We start from the raw sequence: 6,405 nt of genomic DNA, 5'->3' as shown, positions 1-6,405 counted from the left end.
AAAAAAAAAAAAAAAAAAAGACTGGGGATGGCAATCCTGGTCTCAGGCAAAGCAGAATCCATGTCCTAAAGCATTAACTGTGACACAAAAAGATATTTTTTAATCCTAAAAGCCTTACCCCACAATGAAGATATAACATATAAATATATGTATTTATATAAACATAATACAGCAATCACCTTCATGAGACAAAAACTATAAGAGATGTGAGAAGACACTGGAAACACACTAATAATAGGAGACTGTAATACACCATTCTTTGTACAAGACAGATTAGGTGAACCAAAAATAAGGAGACCTAAGATCTAAACAACATACTCAATAGAGTAACTCTTAGGGTTGTTTATCAAACTCTACACTCTGATACTAATGAATACAGTTTCTTCTCAACTGCTCACACCACATTCATCAAAATAATCATATATTAGGTCACAAAGAAAAAATATTTCCCCTTCAATAAAGTGGAAATATTACAAACAATATGTCTGATTATAATGCAATAAAACTAGAATTTATGAACAAAAATTTAAAAAACAGAAAGGCTTTTCCATCTAGAAATTTAATAGCCTACTATTAAGCAACTCCTGGGTATTCTAGAACTAAAATTATACTTTTCTTTTTTTTGAGACAGAGTTTCACTCTTGTTGCCCAGGCTGGAGTGCAATGGCACAATCCCAGCTCACTGCAACCTCCGCCTCCCAGGTTCAAGTGATTCTCCTGCCTCAGCCTCCCAAGTAGCTGGGATTATAGGCATGAGCCAACATGCCCAGCTAATTTTGTATTTTTTTAGTAGAGACAGGGTTTCTCCATGTTGGTCAGGCTGGTCTTAAACTCCCGACCTCAGGTGATCTGTCCACATTGGCCTCCCAAGGTGCTGGGATTACAGGCGTGAGCCCAGCCAAAATTATACATTTTTAAAGAAATAATGACACTGAAAACACTACATATCAGAATCTTTTTTATTTTATTTACTTCTTTATTTTTTTTAAGGCTAGTCAAGTGAAGTAGCGGGAAAGAAGAAGGAACAAAGAAATCTGTAACTGGTTGTCATCAATTAGTTGTAAATACCACTGCACTCGAACCAGCCTACAAATCCAGTTTTATAGCATGCATTTAAAGCAGTAATCAGAGGAAAATTCATTGCACTAAACACACTTATCAGTAAAAATGAAAGAATAAAAATAAATTTTATTCCAAGGTCAAAAAACACTTAAAAATAGGCTTGGCACAGTGGGCTTACACCTGTAATCCCACCGCTTTGGGAGGCTAAGGTGGGAGGATCTCTTAATGCCAAGAGTTTGAGACTAGCCTGGGAAACATAATAAGACCCTGTCTCTACAAAAAAATAATTAAAAAAAAAAATAGTTAGGCATGGTAGCACATGCCTGTAGTCCTAGCTTCTCGGGAGGCTGCGGCAGGGGGATTGCTAAAGCCCAGGAATCCAAGACTACAGTGAGCTATGATCGACCACTGCACCCCAGCCAGGGTGACAGAGTGAGACCCTGCCTCAAAAAATATATAAATAAATAAACTTAAAAAATAACAAAATAAACCAAAAGAAAGGACATGGAAGGAAATAATAAAGATGAAAGTAGCCCACGCACAGTGGCTCATGCCTGTAATGCCAGCACTTTGGGAGACCGAGGCAGGAGGATTATTTGAGGCCAGGAGTTCAAGGCCAGCCTGGGCAACAGAGGGATACCTTGTCTCTACAAAGAAAAAAAATCAAAATTAGCCAAGCGTGGTGGTGCACCACTGTAGTCCCAGCTACTTGGGAGGCTGAGGTGGGAGGATTGCTTGAGTCCAGGAGGTAGAGGCTACAGTGAGCTGAGACAATGCCACTAACTGCACGTCAGCCTGAGTGACAGCGTGAGACCCTGTGTCAGGAAAAAACAAACAAAAAAAGATGAAAGTAGAAGAAAAGAATGAGGGAAACAATAGAAAAATAGATGTAATTACTAATTCAAAATTCTGTATTTTTGAAAAAAATAACAAAATAAAATAGATAAACCATTAGATAACTTAAGGAAAAAAGGGAAAAAGCACAAAAACACAAAATGAGAAAGGGCATGGAGGAAATAAGATGAAAAAATTTAAAAATAATAAAGGATGTCTTTGTAGACCTCTACCAAATAAATTTGAAAACCCAGATGAAAGGGATAATTTGCTAGAAAAGCACAGATCACTAAAATTTTATCCATTAGAGTTAGAAAGTTTAAATAGACCAATTTCCACAGAAAAAAAAATTGAGAAAGTTATAAAGGAAATATCACATGAAAAAGCGTCAGGCCCAGATGGTTTCACAGGGAATTCTACCAAATCTTCAAACACGAGATAGCCTCAATGCTCTATAAATTATTCCAGAGACAGCACAAGAAGGATCAAGCCTGCAGGAAAATCAACCTTTGGAGGAAGATGAACCAGCAAAGGAGAAGCTGAGAAGGAACTTCCCGGGAAGAAGAAGGGAACCTTGGAATACGGAATCTCAGAAACAAAAGAAGGACGTTTCCCAAAGGGGGACTTTCATGGTAAATACTGCAGAGAGATCAAATAATGAAAATTGTTGACATATGTCTTGAGGGCTGAGTGGAAGGTCAGGAAACTGAGAAAGCCAATTATCAACAACTCTTTCAAACAGTCCAGCTGGGAAGGGAAGGGGAGGAGAGAAACTAGGTAGCGGCAGGGTGATTAGAGGTCTCGGAATGAGGTTTTAAAATGGGAGAAATTTGAGTCAGTTTCTTTTTTTTTCTTTTTCTTGAGTCCAGGTCTCGCTCCGTAACCCAGGCTGGTGTGCAGTAGTGCAATCATAGCTCACTGCAGCCTTGAACTCCTGGGCTCAAATGATCCTCTCACTTATGCATACCCCATACCCAGCTAATTTTTAAAACATTTTTTTGTAGAGACAGGGTCTTGCTATGTTGCCAGGGCTGGTCTCAAACTTCCGGCCTCAGGTGATCCTCCCAGTTCAGCCTCCCAAAATGCTGGGAGCATAAGTATGAACCACCATGCCCAGCCAGTACATTTATTCTTAGTAAGGAGAGACTATTCGCCTGGCATTAGGGATGTAAAGTAGAATGACAGTCATAGCAGAGACGAGTCCAAGTCCAATTAGTTCAATGTTTCCTTTGATTCCTTAATATTAACTCCAAATAACGTGGTGAATTTTTCCCAATATTCCATATTTACATATTACCTTCTTCATTGGTCCAAACTGAATTTATTTCTTTATTTAGAGACAGAGTCTTGCTCTGTAACGCAGGCTGGAGTGCAGGGGCAAGATCTCAACTCACTGCAACCTCCGCCTCCTGGGTTCAAGCAATTCTCTCCCGAGTAGCTGGGATTACAGGCATGTGCCACCACGTCCGGCTACTTTTTGTATTTTTAGCAGAGACAGGGTTTCACCACGTTGGCCAGGCTGGTCTCAAACTCCTGACCTCAGGTGATCCGCCCGCCTTGGCATCCCAAAGTGCTGGGATTACAGGCATGAGTCACTGCACCCCGCACTCAAACTGAATTTTTATCAGTGGTCACATTCTATGTTACTTTATCAAACACGACTAAGTACCAGTGACTGCTAGGGGGTAGAAATACAAAGTTAGAAGAGACCTAGTTTTTTTCCTGGGGAAGTGAAGTCTCTAGTGGGTAAGAATGATGACATGAGTGCCAGCAGTTCCTGGTTTACTAAGTGTTGCACACGTACTATGTCATGTAATCCTCACAACAAACACATGAGGAAGCTGGAATTACCTGCATTTCATGAGTGAATAAAGCCAGCCTCAAAAAAGTTAACTGATCTGCTCCAGGTGGAGGACCTGAAAGTAGAACGCAGGTTCTTGCACTATAATACTAACGCTTCCTCACCTTGCAACTCCTACCGTCAGAAAGATGACCCTGTGGAGACTGGCCGGTCACTTGCTCAGGTGCTTGGTCAGCAGAATTGGGCTTTAGCATACTTGAGAATAGTTGACATCAGGCATCACATCTAAAATTGCCATCTAAATTTGGAAAGCAGCTTTTATGCCCTCTGCTGCCCGGATAATGTAGCCTGCAGGGCACAAAGACCATGTTTTATTTATCATGAGCCCAAGTACTGTGTTTTATTTAGCATTATACCTGTCCCTCTCCGCTTTATATAGTGCTTTTAAATATTTGCTCCTTCAACATTTGTGCAGATTCATTCACTCACCTAATTTCAGAACCCTGATAAAGTTTTGAATATAATCTAGGGCAGCAGTTAAAAGAAAAACAACAACAAAAAAAACTTCAAATTTAAGGAGTGAAAGAGTATAGGGGCAAAGGGTATTACAGAATAGCCTTTTGAATTAAGGTATTTACTTTAAAAAATGTATGAACCTCAAGATGCTTCTGTGCTCTGAAATTTTTACCAGATGGTAATAACATGGCTGGGTGCAGTGGCTCATGCCTGTAACCCCAGCACTTTGCAAGGCCAAGGCAGGAGAATGGCTTGAGCTCAGGAGTTTGAGACCAGCCTAGGCAACTGTCTCTATTTAAAAATAAAAAATTAAAAATAATTTTTTAAAATACCAACAAGACAAAGTTTGTCTACATGTACTTTCCAGAAATGTCTCATCTGACCCTTAAAACTATCCTTAAGAAAGGTAAGGCAAATGTATTATAACCCCTAGTGCATCGTTGCGGAAAGAGTACCTTAGAAAAGTTCAGTGACTTGTTCAAGATAATCAGATATACTGGATTTCAAGGGCATCCTAACTTTAAATCTCTTGTTTGCTCTATTAAGCCTTTGCTTCACCTAGATAACCTTTCTTTACCAAAATAGTAAAGGTGCAATAAAAGATGAGAAGCTGAAGTGCTATCAACAAATAAGAAAAAAGTGATGACTAGAGAGGGGTACTTGTACTTGGTTGAAGAGTACAAGTATGGCTCAAAAGTATTCCTATAGAAATCCCTTTAAATGTTGCCTTTTGCTAGGGTGTGGGTAAGGACACTCACAGATTGTTGGTAGGAGTGTAAAACAGCATATCCTTTCCAGAGGGAACTTGAGCAATTCACATTGAAAAAAAAAAAACCCTTATGTGCATACTCTGCCCAACAATTCTATCATCTAGGAATGTACACTTAGAAAGTAATCATGGGCCAGGCGCAGTGGCTCACACCTGTAATCCCAGCACTTTGGGAGACCGAGGCAGGCAGATCGCCGGAAGTCAGGAGTTCGAGACCAGCCTGGCAAATATGGTGAAACCCCGTCTCTACTAAACAAACAAAAATTAGCCAGGCATGGTGGCACATGCCTGTAGTCCCAGCTACTCAGGAGGCTGAGACAGGGGAATCGCTTGAACCTGGGAGGTGGAGGTTGCAGTGAGCCGAGATCGCGCCACTGCACTCCAGCCTGGGCGACAGAGTGAGACTCATAAGCAGACTTTACATTTACCCAACAATGTATTTTAATAGAGAAGAACTGAGAATGACCAATCAAATAAATTACAATATTACAGCCATGTAATGGCATGCTATCTTAGTCAGAAAAAGATAATTACAAAAGAGAATTCACTTTAGAAAAACCCATGTCTTAAGCTCTGCATAGAAAAAGACTGGAGGTGTATAACCACACTCACAATGGTTACTTGGAATGGTGAAACCATATTCACCATGGTTATTTGGAATTTGGAATAGTGAAACAATGTACCTTCATTGTGATTCCTATCTTAGAAATGTGTATAAATGGCTAAAGGTTCCTATATATTAAAATGTTTTTAATAAGACGTTTTAAAGGTTTCTTGGGGGTGACTGAAACAGCTGTGATTTCAAAATAAAATTTTAGTAGCCATTTAAAACAACATTAAAAATAAAACATTGCTATACCATTACCATTAAAATACCAACGAAAAATAAAGCCCTCGTTATGAATCCACAGCAAAACCTTTTCTTTTCAAATTCTTGTCTGTCGTTCCGACCTGTTCACATTCAGAAAAATGCTAAAAAGACTGCTTGGCCAGGAGCCTAAAGAGGCCTTCCTGATTTCTACCTACAGTTTGTAATTTGTTCCAGGAAAAAAAAAAAAAAAAAAAAAAGGCAATCACCTAATAGGCAGTTCGAAAAGCACCCCGTTAGGAAAATATTTACGGGGTAGGTTTCTCTCCCATTTCTTTCCCTCGAGACCTACCAACAGGACAGTCCTGACAGTGACTGGCCCAGTTTCCCAATACAACCTAGAGAAGCACAGGAGATGCGCCAATTTTCAGTAGACGTTTCTAAAACGACAAGTTTTACTTTACAATGCAGGATAATGAGCAGCCTTCACTACTCATTCTCGACGTTGACAGAGGAAGATGCCGCTGCGCGGCAGGAGCGCCTCACCAGGACAAAGCGGGGTGCGGGGGGGTCCTCGGCTCAGGCCCCGCAGGCGACGCGTCCAGGGCCGCCTCG

Source organism: Mandrillus leucophaeus, unplaced genomic scaffold, assembly GCF_000951045.1.
Source record: "Mandrillus leucophaeus isolate KB7577 unplaced genomic scaffold, Mleu.le_1.0 Scaffold499, whole genome shotgun sequence".
Lineage (NCBI taxonomy): Eukaryota > Metazoa > Chordata > Mammalia > Primates > Cercopithecidae > Mandrillus > Mandrillus leucophaeus.
This window is presented reverse-complemented; position numbering follows the sequence as displayed.